A 17302-nucleotide genomic window follows, 5' to 3' on the forward strand; every position below is an offset into this window, starting at 1 on the left:
CACAAAAGAACAAACACGGTATGCACTCTCAGATATTTCTTAATGGAAGAATGGATACAGAAAATGTCGTTCATTTACACAATATAATACTACTCAGCTATTAAGAAAGAGGACATCATGTTTTTGCAGGCAGATGGAAGGATTAGAGAGTATCATCCTGAGTGAAGTAACTCAGAACAAAAAGGACATGTATGATATGTACTCATTAATAAGTGTATATTAGCCAAAAATGTACAGAATACCCAGGATTCCATCCACAGAACTCTAGGAGATTAACAAGCTGGAGGGACTAAGTGAGGATGCCTCAATCCCCTTGAGGGATGAGAAGAAAACAATCACAGGAGGGGTAGGAGGGAGGGACCTGGGTGGGAAAAGGAACAGAGAGGGGAAAAGGGGAACGGAACGTATGAGGTATTGGGTGGGAGAAACAAGACTAAAGCTCTGAGTGCCAGAATACAGAATGAAAATATGTAACCTCAGGAGGTAGTAGTAGGGGACCCTCCAGAGTCTTGGGAGGTGAGAAACACTCAATAAGGAAATGGATGGACCTTAGATGAAATCCTCTATAGTGGGGAGAGAGAACTTGTAGAATCGACCTCAGGAAGAAAGACAGGACATCAAGCAGAGGGATGGGGTTGCCATCGCATAGTCAAAAATTCTGACCCAGAATTGTTCCTGTCTGAAAGAACTGCAGAGATGGAAATGGAAATGGAGAAGAGCCTAAGGAAAAGAAGTTCTAGTGACAGTCCCAAAGTGAGACCCATGTCAATGGGAGTCTCCAGGACCTGACACTATTACTGGTGTGCTTACACACAGAAGCATGCCTGTGTTCCAAGAGGCCCAACAAGCAGCTGAAAAAAGTCAGATGTAGATACTTACACCCAACCAATGGACAGAAGCTGCTGACCCCTGTGGTTGAATTAGAGTATAGCTGGAAGAAGCTGAGGAGGAGGGTGACCCTATAAAACACCAGCAGTCTCAACTAACCTGGACCCCTGAGATATCTCAGACACTGAGCCACAAACTAGGCAGCATACACCAGCAGATATGAGGCCACTGACATATACAACAGAAGACTGCCTGGTCTGACCTCAGTAAGAGAAGATGTATCTAAACCTTGAGAGACTTAATGACCAAAGAATGGTGAGTTCTCATGGGGTAGGGCTGTGGGTGTGTGGACATCCTCTTGGAAATGGGGAGAGGAGGAATGGGAACAGTAAGAGAGTGGACCCGAATAAAGACTAGATTGGAAAAAAATGATTAAAGAATAAAAAAGATCATTTTCATTATGTATTCTTTTGAAATCATCTTTGGCTCAAATAATTTGCAGAGGGCAAAATCTCTATCCTAGAGAGTATTTAGGGAAAGGCCTATGGAAAAAACGTTGTCATTTTAAACTTACATTTGATTTCATACTTAAGTATCTTCTTTTTCTATTAATAGTTTTATTTGTTTATATTTCAAATCTTGTTGCCCTTTCCAGTCTCCCCTGACCAAACACACCACACCCTCCTCCATCTACTTTTCCTCTAAGAGGATGCTCCCTCACCCTCCCACCCATTCCCTTCTCACCCCTCCAGCTTTCCCCTTCATTGGGACAACAGGCTTCTATGAGACCAAGTACCTTCTCTCCCATTGATGTCAGATAAGATATTCCTCTGCTACATATAGAGCAGAAGCAATGGAGACACTCATGTATACACTTTTGTTTTGTCCCAAGGAAATCTAAGGGGTCAGGTACCTAATATTGTTCTTCCTGGGGGGTTGCAATCTCCTTCAGCTCCTTCATGCCTTCCCTTAATTCTTCCATTGGGGTCCCCAGGCTCAGTCCAATGGTTTGCTGTATCTGCAACTGTCTTAGTCAGGTGTTTGCAGAGCCACTCAGAGGACAGTTATACCATGCTACTGTCCACAAGCACTTCTTGGAATCAGCAATAGTGTCAGGGTTCGGTGTCTGTGGATATGATAGATCCCAAGGTGGGGCAGTCTCTGGATAGCCTTTCCAACACTCTCTGCTCCAACTTTTGTCTTCATATTTCCTCCCATGAGTATTTTGTTCCCCCTTGTAAGAAGGACTGAAGCATCCACATTTTGGTCTTCCTTCGTGAGATTCATGGGGTCAGTGAATTTTATCTTAGGTATTCAGAATTTTGGGCTAATATACACATATTAGTGAGTGCATACCATGTGTGTTCTTTTGTGATTGGTTTGCCTCACTTGGGATGATATTTTCTAGTTCTGCCCATTTGCCTAAGAATTTCATGAAGTCATTATTTTTAATAGCTAAGTAGTACTCCATTGTATAAATGTACCATATTTTCTGTATCCATTCCTCTACTGAAGGACATCTGGGTTCTTTCCAGATTCTGGCTATTATAAATAAGGCTTCCATGAACACAGTGGAGTATGTGTCCTTGTTATATGTTGGAACATCTTTTGGGTATATGCCCAGGAGTGGCATAGCTGTGTCTTCAGGTCTATGTCTACTATTCTGAGGAACTGCCAGACTGATTTCCAGAGTAGTTGTACCAGCTTGCAATCCTACCAACAATGGAGGAGTGTTCCTCTTTCTCCATATTCTCAACACATCTGCTGTCACCTGTGTTTTTGATCTTAGCCATTCTGACTGTTATGATGTGAAATATCAGGGTGGTTTTGATTTGCATTTCCCTAATGACTAAAGATATTGTACATTTCTTTAGGTGCTTCTCAGCCATTCAATATTCCTCAGTTGGTAACTCTTTGTTTAGCTCGGTACACCATTTTTAATACAGTTATTTGACTCTCTGGGGTCTAATTTCTTGAGTCCTTTGTATATATTGGATATTAGCCCTCTATCAGATGTAGGACTGGTAATGATCTTTTCCCAATCTGTTGGCTGCAGCTTTGTTCTATTGACAGTGTTCTTTGCCTTACAGAAGCTTTGCAATTTTATGAAGTCCCATTTCTCTAATGTTGATCTTAGAGCATAAGGCCTTGGTGTTCTGTTCAGGACATTTCCCCTGTGCCTGTGTTTGATGCAATTCCCCACTTTCTCTTCTATTAGTTTCAATGGATCTGGTTTGATGTGGAGGTCCTGGATTCACTTGAACTTGAGCTTTGTCCAAGAAAATAAGAATGGAACAATTTGCATTCTTCTACATCCTGATTGCCAGGTGAACCTGCACCACTTGTTGAAAATGCTGTCTTTGTTTTTTTGTCCCTGTGTTTACTTTAGACAGGAACATTTCTGGATTACAGATTTTGAGATGAGGTAGTATCTATCTTTGTCACTGAGGTGTCTTTCCTGAATGCAGCAAAATTCTGGGTTCTGTTTACATATTCCGTCTGTTAGTCTAAATCTTTTCATTGGGGAAGTGAGTTCATTGATGTTAAGAGATATTAAGGAATAGTGATTGTTGCTTCCTGTTATTTTTGTTGTTAGAAGTAGAATTATGTTTGTGTGGCTATCTCCTTTTGGGTTTGTTGAACGATTACTTTCTTGTTTCTTCTAGGGTGTAATTTCTCTCCTTGTGTTGGAGTTTTCCATCCTTTATAGGGCTGGATTTGTTTAAAGATATTATATAAATTTCATTTTGTCATGGAATATCTTGCTTTCTCCATGGTAATTGAGAGTTTTGTTGGGTATAGTAGCCTGAACTGGCATTTGTGTTCTCTTAGGGTCTGTATACCATCTGCCAAGGATCTTCTGGTTTTTTTTAGTCTCTGGTGAGAAGTCTGGTATAATTCTGATAGGTATGCCATTATATGTTCTTGACATTTTTCCCTTTCTGCTTTTCATATTCTTTCTTTGTTTTATGTATTTGGTGTTTTGCCAATTATGTGATGGGAGGAAATTCTTTTCTAGTCCAATCTATTTGGTGTTCTGTTGGCTTCTTGTATGTTTAGGGACATCTCTTTATTTAGGTTAGGGGAGTTTTCTTCTATAATTTTGTTGAAGATATTTACTGACCATTTAAATTGAGAATCTTCACTCTCCTCTATACCTATCATCCTTAATTTTGGTCTTTTCATTGTTTCCTGGTTTTCCTGAATGTTTTGGGTTAAGAGCTTTTTTCATTTAACGTTTTCTTTGACTGTTGTGTCAATTTTTTTATGATGTCTTCTGCCCCTGAGATTCTGTCTTCTTTCTCTTGTATTCTGTTGATGATGCTTGCATCTATGACTCCTGATTTCCTTCCTAGGTTTTCTATCTCTATGGTTGTATCCCATTGTGATTTCTTTATTGTTTCTATTTCCATTTTTAGATTCTGGATGGGTTTGTTCAATTCCTTCACCTGTTTGGTTGAGTTTTTCTTTAATTCTTTAAGGGATTTATGTGTTTCTCTTTAAGGCCTTCTACCTGTTTACCTGTGTTCTCCTATATTTTTTAAAGGGAGTTATTTATATCCTTCTTAAAGTACCTGGTCATCATTATGAGAAGTGATTTTACATTTGAATCTTTCTTTTCTGGTGTGATGGTGTATCCAGGACTTCCTAAGGTGGATCCTGTCCCTCCTGTGATCCTTATTGTAGCAGAACTCCTCAGCGTCTAGCTGTATTTGTGTTCCTAGGATTCTGAAATCCTGTGATCCCAAAGTCCTGGGTGTGTCAGAGCTTCCTGGGAGTCAAGCTTCCTCAGGGATCCTCAAATACTGGTGTGATCAAGCTCCTGAGATCCTGTGATCCTGGGTATGTCTTCTGGGTGTTGAAGGACTATGTGTGGAGCTAGTGCCCAAGGTCTTCTCAGGGCACCTGCTCAGACAGAACCCATGTGGAATATTGAGTGGCTGAGAAGCACCTAAAAGAATGTTCAACTTCCTTAGCCATCAGGGAAATGCAAATCAAAACAAACCTGAGATTCCATCTCATACCAGTCAGAATGGCTAAGATCAAAAAATACAGGTGACAGCAGATGCTGTTGAGGATGTGGAGAAAGAGGAGCATTTATCCATTGTTGGTGGGATTACAAGCTGGTACAACCACTCTGGAAATCAGCCTCACAGTTCCTTAGGTTCATTTTGATTTACAGTTTTTTTATGACAGCTACTCACCAGGATTCCCTTGGATCTTTCCAGGTTCTGTGCCCTTGGCTATATGTCCAGCTTACTCTATCTCTTACAGATATTTTGTGAATTAGAAATTTAGCTTAAATATATGCTATATGTTGATTTATGTAAATTAATTTAAATTTAAAATCTTTTATTTCTGATCATTTCAGATATGAAAGTTTCATTTACATCATATCCACACTTACACACCCTGTTCCATTTTCTGGATGGTCTACCTCACTTCCAAACTGATGAACTCATCTTCTTAAATTATCATGGAGATATATGTCTTTTTATTGGATATTTTGTTTATTACATTTCAAATATTATTCTTAGACCAATGAGGATTACTTGCTGGACTTACAATTATTGGAGTTCATAAATTGATAGTTGTGTAGGACTAACTCTTCGTTGTTTTTCTTTCTGGGGCAGCATCATAGCACTTTCTAATACTGGAAGACTAGTTCTTAGGAAAGTGGCTAATAGGTCACTTCTTTGTTTTGAAGTGTTTAGTGTCATCAGCAATGAAGTCTAACTTTAAAGTTCCAGGAGGCAACCAAAGGCAATGACAAGAGCCTATGCTTTCTTAAAAGTCTCTTGGAAACCATTAAACAACAACTCAAAAGGTTTCTCATAGCAGGTAATGTAAATTACTAGATGACATATGGTTCTTTGGAGATACATTATCACCATGTGAAATTTAATTCCATTGAAACTACCACATTCACATACATGCATACACACACACACACACACACACACACACACACATGGACACGGACACACACACATACTGCTTTCTATTTTCCTGGCTTTTGTAATCACTAGCATTACAAAAAGACAATTTACAGAGTAAAATCTTTCTATACCATGTCCTCTATATTGGCTGCCACTAACAGGTTTTGCTTAGATTTAGGGTTGAGTTCTGACCTCAGATGATGGACTTAAGCTGGGTCTTTTTATCTCAAATGACTGAATCAAGAAAAAGAAAAGTAGCTTATGGGAGTGTCCAGATTCGTGGGCTTTAGGTAATTCAAGATGTAGTCAATAATAGCCATCATAAGTATACCCATTTCTGACTGGAAACACAATCATATCTTCTATGTCATGCTTAATTAATAATGAATAAAATAACTAGGACATAATTACCCAAGCAAGATATAAGATATCCAACATATAACTGTAAACATATTTTATATCTTAAAAAAGGAGCTAATGATTCCTTAGGGATATTCCTTTAGTATCTCAACATTAAAGGTGATAGCCACTAGCATTATCTCAACTGATTATACAATAAATGATAAAAAATGAAGAAAGAAACATAAATATCTATTGAAATACATTTTTGACAAAATATGACATAAACACTAACATGAACTATAATTCTCATTTTTATAACTGGTCATATGGCTTTAATTGGCATTCATAATAACATTCCCTATGTTAGCCACTCTGTATTTCCTACATGTTCAGCAAGCTCCACAGAAGGTCTTGGGTCTTTTCCTAGAGAACTGACCCATAACTTAATTTCTGAAGGATCTATAGGCTCTTTGTCTTCCTGCTTAGATTGTGTTGAAAGCCGGGAGGTGCTTGCACACGCCTTTGATTCCAGCACTTGGGAGGCAGAGGCAGGCAGATTTCTGAGTTCAAGGCCAGCCTGGTCTACAGAGTGAGTTCAAGGACAGCCAGGACTACACAGAGAAACCCTGTCTTGAAAAATAAATAAATAAAATAAAATAAAATAAAATAAAATTATTTGAAAAGCATGGCAACCCTGAGATGCTCTAAAGAATCACTTGCACGTCAATTACCATATTTCTTGCATCATTTTTTTCAATAATGCAACTTTTTATTCACTTAACATCCTGATCACAGCCCCCTCCCTCATTTCCTTCCAGTCCCACCCTTCTTATCCCTTCCCCTCCTTGGTCCCTCAAATTTTCCTCAGAGAAGAAAAGCACCCCTAGGGTACTGCCACACATATAAGGACAATACTTGTTCTGAAATACTGAGCCATCTCTCTACTCCCAATACATTTCTATATTTAAGCTTATAACATAACATTATCACATTTTATATAATGCTAAGTTATTTCCATCTAATTTGTGTGCATTGGCTTCTTTTCTATCAACTTGGCAAAACTAAAGTCATTTTTATAAAAAGGGGACCTCATTCAAGTACTGATTCCTCCAGATTTACCTGTGGGTAAGCCTGTCATTTTTTTGATTGAAAATCGAAGTGGAAGGGGCTCAGGTCACTGTGGTTAGTGCCATAGGCTGGTTCCTGAATGCTGTAGAAAAGAGAGCTGAGAACCCCATTATGAACAAAGTAGTGAGATGCATGTCCTCCATTGTCAATAAGACAAAACAAAACAAAACAAAAAAAGCAAAAACGCAGATTTGGAAAATATCTTTACCAAGCTACATCCAATAGACTGCCAATACCTAAAATATGCAAAGAACTCAATCAAAAAGTTAGATTATAGAGAACCAAATAACCCTATTTAAGAACGGGGTACAGAACTACAAAGAACTCTCAACTGAGGAATCTGAAAAGGCTGAGAAGCACCTAAAGAAATGTTCAACATCCTTATTCATAAAGGAAATCCAAGTCAAAACAACTGGTCAGAATGGCTGAAATGAAAAACTCAGGCCACAGCAGATGCTGGTAATGATGTGGAGCAAGAACACTGTTCCATTGCTGATGGGACTGCAAGCTGGTTAAAACAACTTTGGACATCTATCTGGCAGTTCCTCAGAAAACTGGAAATAGTTCTATCTGAAGACCAAGCTATATCACTACTGGGCATATACCCAAAAGTTGTTCCAACATGTAATAAGAACACATGCTCCACTCTGTTTACAGCAGCCTTATTTATAATAGCCAGAAGCCAGAAACAACCCACATCTCTCTCAACAGAAGAGTGGATACAGAAAATGTGTTACATTTACACGATGGAGAACTACTCAGATATTAAAAACAATGACTTCATGAAATTCACGGGCAAATGGGTGGAACTAGAAAATATCATTCTGAATGAGGTAATCCAGTCACAAAAGAACACACATGGTATGTACTCACTGATAAGTGGATATTAGCCCAAAAGTTCAGAATACCCATGATATAACCCATAAACCATATGGAGGAAGACCAAAGTGTACATACTTCAATCCTACATAAAACAGGGAATAAAATAATCACAGGAGCTAGAGAGAGGGAGGGACCTGGCATGAAGAGAAGAGCTGGAGGTGAAATGGGGGCAGGAACAAGTATTGGAAAGGACAGGAGAGAAATACAGAGGGTCAGAATATTGAATAGAAATAGTAGTGAGGAATAGGGAACTGGGGGTAGCCATTAGAGAGTTCCAAACTCCAGGGAAGGGAGAGGTTCCCAGGACTCAATGGCGATGACTTTAGCCAAAATACTCAACAAAGTGGAGATACAATCTGTAGAGACCACTTCCAGTAGATAGGCACAACCCCCAGTTGATGGATGGGGCGACCCATGCAGCCCAAAATTTTTATTCCAGAAGTGTTTCTGTCCAAAGAAAAGACAGAGACAAAAACTGGAACAGAAAGTGAAAAAATGGTCACACAGAGACCACCACACCTAGGGATCCATCCCATCTGCAGACACCAAATCTCCTTACTATTGCTGATCCCAAGAAGTGCTTGCTGACAGGCGCCTGATATGGCTGTACTGTGAGAGGGTCTACCAACACTTGATGAATACAGATACAGACAACCATGAGACTGAGCCCTGAGACCCCAATCGGAGAGCTAGGGGAAATAGTTGAAGGGGATTGCAACCCCATATGAAGAACAACTAACTGGACCACCCAGAACTCCCACAGGCTAAACCACTAACCAAAGATGGGGAAGCCATGACTCCAGATACATATTTTTCAGAGGACGGCCTTTTCTGACTTCAATGGGAGGGGAAGGAGGATTGATGACCCAGCATAGGGATATGCTAGAGGGGTGAGGCAGGAGTGGTGAATGGAAGGAGGAACACCCTTATAGAGGCAAATGGGAGGGGCAAAGGGAGGATGGGATGGGGAGTTGGTGGAGGCATAACCAGGAAGAGAGATATCATTTGAAATGTAAACAAATAAAATGATTAATAAAACAATAGAAGAAGAAGCACGTCCTCTTTGTTCTTGCATCAGTGCATGCTATGCTTCAGTTCCTGCTCTTATTTCTTTGGATGATATCCTATATATAGGTGCAAAATAAAGCTTTTCCTCAAAAAAATAATAAATAAATAAATAAATAAATAAATAAAAAGATTATGTATTCAAACCAAAGCATTCACAGGCAGCATTTGTTTATCTAGACTTGGATTTTCTCATTTAATAGTATTTTCCAGTTCAATCAACTTATCATCAAACTTCATTATTACAATTATCTTTATACATACGTAGAATTCCAGTATGTATATGTATCACATTTTAATTATCCATTCATCTGTTGAGGGATATTTAAGTTTCTTCTGTTTCCTAGGTATTAGAAACAGAACAGCAAGGCACATGGCTGAACATTTCTGTTCTAGAATATAAAGTGCTTTAAGCGCTATGTTGAAAATGTGTGGGCATAATCATTCTGCATCGTCTCTGACTTTAAGGGAGTTACTAAGTGGTTTGCTTTTATTTTTCCTGCAGTGTTAATCTCTCTCTAGGACTTTTATCAAGAAGGCATGTTGGATTTTGTCAAAGTCCTTTTCTAAAAAAAATTTTTTTTCATGAGTTCTAGAGATTTTAATTTAATTTCCTTTATGTGACTTATTATTTTTTAAACCTTTATTGCATTTTGATGAGAAAAGTTACGTGATTTTAATCTATCTAAATTTGTTAACATTTAAAAACATATTTTAATTAAATAGAATTAAATCACATTCTTGTTTCCCTTTTGTACCCCAACTCCTCCCAGAGACCTCCCCTTCAATACCTACAGTATCTTTTTTGTCATATTCTTTAAAATGTATAAACTATTATAACAATAAAAATGAGTATTATAAAAGTTGTTTGATATAAAACAACAATCAATTTAACAGTCTTATGCAGATGCTTCTCTACAGCAATAGTGAAAATACACATGTTTTTCTCAATATAAGCTTTAAATAACTCCAAGTATTTTAACTGTATATTTCAAAAGAATACATCACTACTAGTATTTTCTTAAATGAACATAAATATATAAAGTCTTTTTGTTTGTTTGTTTTGTATTTAGTAGAGCTTAAAATCTTGGCTCTTACTGTGGTACAAGCCCAAAATAAGAACAATTTTTAGACATTGGGTTTCATTGAAATGAGGCTGTACTTCAGTGACCCTCACATCACCAAAGGATTTTATCTCCATCGTAGCTAAGCTGAGAGTTGACAGTTCTGCTGCGCCAAGGAATGAATTGTAGGCACCATTTTTGGATACAGACTTCCTGCTATGGTCAAAGCTATTTGCTTTGAGTGAGTGACTTTATTCTCAGCCCACAGAGAACAGGTTACATTCATTTAAGAAATGGTGTAGGTATTAAGATGGCCTATCCATAAAGTCATTCACCAACTGTTTCAATGAACAATGTGACTTATTATTTTAATTTACTTATGTATGTTCAACTATTCCTGCATCTCCAGGATAAACCCAATTTAACTATGGTTGATTATCTTTCTTTCTTTATATATATCTGTATTTGGTATGTAAGTATTTCACTTAGGGATTTTGCACCTATATTCATCAAGGATATTGTCATGTAGTTGCATTTTGCTTGCTATTCTTCCATTTTGTTTTGTTTTCTTTTGTTACCCTTATAAAAAGGAATTGGATATTCTCCTTCTCGTTCCACTTTTCAAAACTCTTTTTAAAACATTAGTTGCGTTCTTCATTGGAAACATTGAATAATTATTACTTTGTGAATACTTCTGAACAGGTGATTTGTTGCTGTTTTTATGGATGGAAGTTTTTTATTGCTACTTACCTTTCATTATTGGTTATAGGTCTATACGAGTTCTGACTTCATGTTGAGGCCATGAACTTTCAAGAGAATAAGGAAGAGCCTATGGAAGGAATTGAAGAAAGGGAATGGAAAGGAAAAAATTATGTTGTGAGTATATTATAATAATTTCAAAAATATGGATATTTTCTTGGATTGTATTTTGAGGTTTAGATGAGTTTCAGAATTTGTGTATCTATCTTAGTTTTACTAACTTAATAAACAATAGGTTTTTGAAACATGCCTATATAATGTCCGGAGAGTTTTTGGTGTCAGTTCTAGTTGGTCATTTGGATACCTTCCTTTTTGACTCAATTGGGTTACAGGTGTACAGCTTCAGTTTATCATTCAAAGAGCCAGCTTTTCGATTCATGATTCTTTGCATTGTTATCTTTAATTCTAGCTCATTAATTAAGTTTAAAGAAACACTTAACACATGACATGACAACGCTTTGGGAATTTTTTCAAAAAAGTTGTTTTTTATTGCTACAAAAAACAAACAAAAAGGTATATTTCAGAGTACACAACCTTTTCGGAGCTCATTCCATCTAATGATATTTATAAACTCTTTGTATAAATCTATTATCATTTTGACCTTTCACAATATTAGCACCTTTGGATCTGTTGTGATTTTACACCATTGCAGCTTCTTCTCAATGCCATGTTAGCCATTACAATGGAGTAACAACTTCTAAGAAATATTCTCCAAATCATTCCAGCCTTGGGGGACGATGCCATCTTGGATATTTGCAGTCTGTTTCCACATAGGGCAAGTGCATTCCATAAGTTGTTAGTGAGTACTCAAAAGGTTTAAGAACTTGTGTTTTAACAGGATTCCAGACTAGTTGGGGTTTTTTGTTTGTTTGATTGTTTGTTTGTTTGTTTTATTGATTTATTTTTCAATTTTCACCATTTTCTGTCATTTTTGTTCTTGGGTAACTGGGAAAGCTAAAGTGGGTAGTTGCACAATAGATTTAATGGACTTTGTAACTTGACCCTCAATTTCATTTAGGTTCATAGTTAAACATTTCCTGTTCTCTTACATCTTCTGTCTTACATGACTCAAGCCTTTGTGCTATCCTAGCTAATTTTTATTTCTTATATAGCTATGTTTAAATCTTTTTTTGAGAGGATATATATATATATATATATATATATATATATATATATATACAGTGCTATTGTCACAGACCCTATTGTAAGGAGGTCACAACTAGAACAAGTACTACAGTGGCTTTTCAAGTAACTTTTCTATCTCTTCAATTCCTACCTTTGTTCTTAAGTGATCTGAAATGGACTTTCGAAGTTTTTAATGCCAGAAAAGTCTGTCTATATGTCTTTTGGGGTATTTCACTGTCAGTAGCTGTCTCGAGTCTCCTCTAATGTTCTTGCTCTGGGCTCAAGGCTCTCTTGACTTCAGAGTTTCCAAGTCTTTCTGGCATCCCATTGAACTTGGAGAACTATTGTTTCCTCTGGAGACGATCTTATGTGAATTTCTCCTCTCAAACTTTCTGTTAGATGTCTCCTGTCCTCTGCGATATTTCTGTCAGATATTCTCTGTTTTCAGTAATGTCGGTCGCTCTAGTCTTCTCCAATCAGACTGAGTGCACGATGTAAAAGCTACAGGTTACAACAGATTTGTGAACTCAGCCAAGCACAGTGGTGGCAGGGCCTAGCTGCTACAAAGAAGACATGTTTTAGACAATACTCATGTGTGTGGGCAAAAACTCCAGGACTGTATTTGTGACTAATTGTATAACAGGTTATTTTAGTTTCTGTTCTGTGGAAAGTGTAAAGCATTCCAACAAAAGGTTTTACTGTAGACCCTTTTCACCCATGCTGTTGATTGCTAAATGTAACAGTCTGATCATGACGCTAAATAAATGTGTCTTTTTTTTAAAAAAAAAAAAAAAAGTACCTTTCACCCACCATAGGAAATTGTCCTTTTTGAGGCTTACTCCTGAATAAGCTCTCTCTTTCTAGTTCTTTCTAATTTGTGGCTGGCTTGTTCAACTCAGTTCTGCTGGCTCAAGCTCCAGTTGAAGCTGACTGATTCAAAATGGCTTCTCCTGGCTTTTGACTAAATTACTCTGCTAGGCCTTGAACTAACTTAAACTAACAATCTACTTTAATCTTCTAGTTACTTCTCATTCTCTGGTTTGTTCTGCCATCTCCTGCAACCTATCTCTGTAAACTTGTTCAAGTAAAACTGCTTCCTCTCCATCTTTCTCTGCCTCTGTCAGTGCTTCTCTCACAAGTAGCCTATCAAACCTGTGCTGGTCTCTTGAGAGTTGGGAATATCCAATCTTTCACACATTCTTGCAAATATTTCGATAATTTGTCACTTTCAAACATTGCCATTTGCTTTTACAAATTAGCCTTATCTATATAGTTCTGGATTAAAGGTGTATACTATGGGCATTGTCTGTATTTGAGCCAGACCTTTGATTTTTGGATGTAGTCCTTTGCTAGAGCAGTCAGATTATAGTACTTCTACAAATTCCCCTAACTTGAAGCCCTACTTGCTTGCATACAGATAACTTCATAATATGCTGGGGTTGTTGTTTGTGGAAGATAACAAGTCATGTATTTTCACTTCTGTAAACAGGGCTGGTTTTCCCACATACATAGAATGTTCTGGAACATAGGAGTTACATAGGCAGAGAGTTCACTAGGATATTTGCTTGCCTCTTATTGGATGACAGGAAGCAATATCCTTGTATATTTTGCCTTTATAAGTCTCCTACTAATGTAATTCACAACCATTCTCTAAGATTCTTAGGTATGGATCTAGTTTACGTCCATGATCTTTGTTAGTATTTAGTAAAGCTTGCTTTAAATTTAGAAAAAAAAATGCATAATGACATATGGCTTTGTGGTCTGAAAATCTGGGTAATGATATTATTTGCTAAAGGGTGATAATATTATAGAGAAAATTTACACTGAGGGAATAGGGGAACCAAGAACTTGCTTTTCTCACATGTTATTTTCAAGAATGTGATTAAATACATAAGAGAAAATACCATATGAGTAACTTGGTTCACAATGTATAAGAGAAAACATCAGAACAGATAATAAGTATTCAACTTTACATTTTCTGAAGCTACCCTTTATTCTTTTATAAGGAATTAAACTTCTGTAAATAAAAAAAAATCATGCAATACTAAATAGTACAAATAATGGTTGAACACTAATAAAATTTACTACATTATAAATTATGATTTACCTTAAAAAGACACTATTAACATATGCAGAGAACATACCACTGAAAAAGAAGTAATATCAACAATATGAAAAAACCATCAAAACTATTTTATAAATTATGGTTGCAAGCCACAAAAATTCTGAACATGATAGAAAAATGATGGAGAAGCTTGGATAAGTATTTTATACCAGAATATACTGAAGTATAGCAAAGAACACCAACACAGTCAGCATACCTCTGGAAAGATAAGCCTCATACTGTTTCAAATATTAAGTATACTCCAGTCAAAACTGTGTTGTTAGATCTTAACCCATTCTTAGAATGGCACAAGTTAGAAATAGGTATGGGACTGAGTGTTAAGAAGAATAAGGAGTATCACAAAGCCCACATTTTTATGCTGAGACTGTGGATCAGTATGAGTAATATAGAAAACTGATAATTTACTGAGGATATACTTATGATATACACATATTGAAATATCACTAATATGCTCAAATATTTGTAGAAACTATGCATATTAATAAGTCTCCTACTATGAAACAGTTCATAATGATTTATAATCTATACTTATAATCACAAATTATACTAACTTATGACTTAAAATTTAACTCATAACTGATAACCATAAATTATACCAACTTATGCATAATTTTAAGTATAATATCTACTAATCAGCACTATTGTATTCCTTATTTGATTGAATAGTAAACAGATACAATTGCAAGCAATATTGATTGAATACCAAATAATAAAAATTGCAATTATGTTCAATGTTCAAAAGGACAAGTGAAATCTAGGATAATATAAGTCAAGAAATGTCACTTCAGAAGTATTTTGGTGATGATTTACAGAACATTAGCATATTTTCAGGGTTTGTAGAAAGGCTTCATCCTATGATGTGATAAAGATGCACTATTACCATGTCATAATTCATTTATTAACTTATTTGTGCACATATGGAAATATGACTCTATAAACTCCCTCCCAGTATTGATGAATAATTTGAATTATATCATAAAATGACAAGTATTATTTCTAAATCAATGCAATTTTCTGAGTTTATTTATATTAACAATGTTTATGAATTGGATAATTGTTAAAGCAATATCATGAGGGTGTACAGGGTAATGCCCTTTACGTGACTAAATATGGTTATGATGTCTTTATACTAGATTAATCAGGTCACGAACCATAATTTCAGAAAATGTAAGTAAAAATCTTCATTATTTAAATTCTCGATATAATAGCTCAGAGTAGATTTAGCTTTCATTTCAGCAGAGTCTAATGTGATATTCAGATCAAATATAGTTTCAACAAAAAACAGAATCCACACCTCATTAATGAACAACATATCTTTCTGCTTTTTAAGCAACCCTTAGCATCAAAGTATCCAGCATACATTACACTTCCAAATTAATGCAATATTATGACAAGATTATTTCAAAATTACTTGTGGGATCATCAGAGTTAAACTTCAGCCTGTCACACGAAGCAATATATTTCTTCTTTGGCAAACTCAATTTGTTCTAAAATTAAACAACTCCTTATATAAATTCATCAAGTGAAAACTCTCTTTGCATAGAGACACCTGTCTTTGATACACTAGTTATTAGAAATAAGAATCTTTAGGCTTGAAATGAAGCATTTAACATTTTTAAAATATAAAACAATATGATAGAATTAGAAAGAAGTGGTAGCATTGTGTTATAAATATGGATTTGATGTCTATTTACAGAAATTTTTTTCACCGTTTACCATACCCCCTGAATGATAAAATTAAAGGTCATGATGTTTATTTTTCCAGAATGACTTTATGTTAATCTAAGAATTTCATTGCATAAAATAAACATTAGGAGCTGTTTGTAATAGGAGCTTAAACTAGGGTCGTAAGCATCGTGTTGGCCTTAGCTTTGAATCTAATTCCACTAAAGTAGCAATCACACTCAGGGTCTTCAAAAGACCCTAGCCCCACACTCACCTTGTATCATCTTCCAGACACATAAAAAATAACTCGTGCCTGTAAATGCATTATTTGTTTTCTTTAAATGATGTGTTTACAACATATATATATGTATGTTGTAAGATGTGTATTGGTAAAAGAAACTAAACCAAAGAGTGAATGGAAAAGAAGCTCAGTATAGCATAAATAATATTGAAAGATAAAAGAACTGCTGGAAGTACCACAGAAAATAAATATTATATGGACTATACTTATTGTTATGTAATCACAAAAGAACATTAGCCATACTATTTAAAATCAAAATTTCTCAAATATTTGTATTCAATTTCAGAATATTTAAGAGCCAAAAATTATAATAATAGTAAAAGAGTAGTCAATGTTATTAAAGACAACTATAAACTTTTTAGCTTTAATAACTACTGGGTCTTTACCTTTTAAACATTAATAATTTATTTTAAAATATAACAATTATGTTTATTTGAAACTACTACAGGAATATTAAGTTTCTTTTTTTAATTATATGTTTTCTTTATTTACATTGCAAATTTTGTCCCCTCCAACACCGCCATACCATCTCACCTCTCCCTGCTCCCTAACCCACCAGCTCCTGCTTCCCTGTCCTGGCATTCTCCTACACTAGGGCATCAAGCCTTTAAAAGACCAAGGGCCTCTCCTCTCATTGATGGCCCACAAGGCCATCCTATACTACATATGCAGCTGAAGCCATGGGTCCCTCAATGTATACTCTTTGCTTGGTGGTTTAGACCTTGGGAGTTCTGGTAGTACCAGTTGGTTCAAATTGTTATTCTTATGGGGCTGCAAACCCCTTTTGCTCCTTGGGTTCTTTCCCTAGCTCCTCATCTGGGGACTTTGTGCTCAGTCCAATGGATGGCTGTGAGCATCCACTTCTGCATTAGTCAGGCACTGGCAGAGCCTCTCAGGAGTCAGCTATATCAGGCTCCTGACAGTAAGCACTTGTTGGCTTCCACAATAGTGTCTGTGTTGGGTATTCGTATATAGGATGGATCAATAGGTGGGACAGTCACTGGATGGCCTTTCCTTCAGTTACTACCCCAAACTTTGTCTCTGTATTCCCTATCATGGGTATTTTGATCCCCCTTTT

General features: G+C 36.3%; 1 pseudogene; it reads right to left on the reverse strand.

Annotated features, from left to right (window-relative positions):
- LOC116075436 overlaps positions 1-11399 on the reverse strand; it is a 21976-nt pseudogene extending 10577 nt beyond the window's left edge.
- Positions 11400-17302: the final 5903 nt, after the last annotated feature.

Source organism: Mastomys coucha, unplaced genomic scaffold, assembly GCF_008632895.1.
Source record: "Mastomys coucha isolate ucsf_1 unplaced genomic scaffold, UCSF_Mcou_1 pScaffold3, whole genome shotgun sequence".
Classification (NCBI taxonomy): domain Eukaryota; kingdom Metazoa; phylum Chordata; class Mammalia; order Rodentia; family Muridae; genus Mastomys; species Mastomys coucha.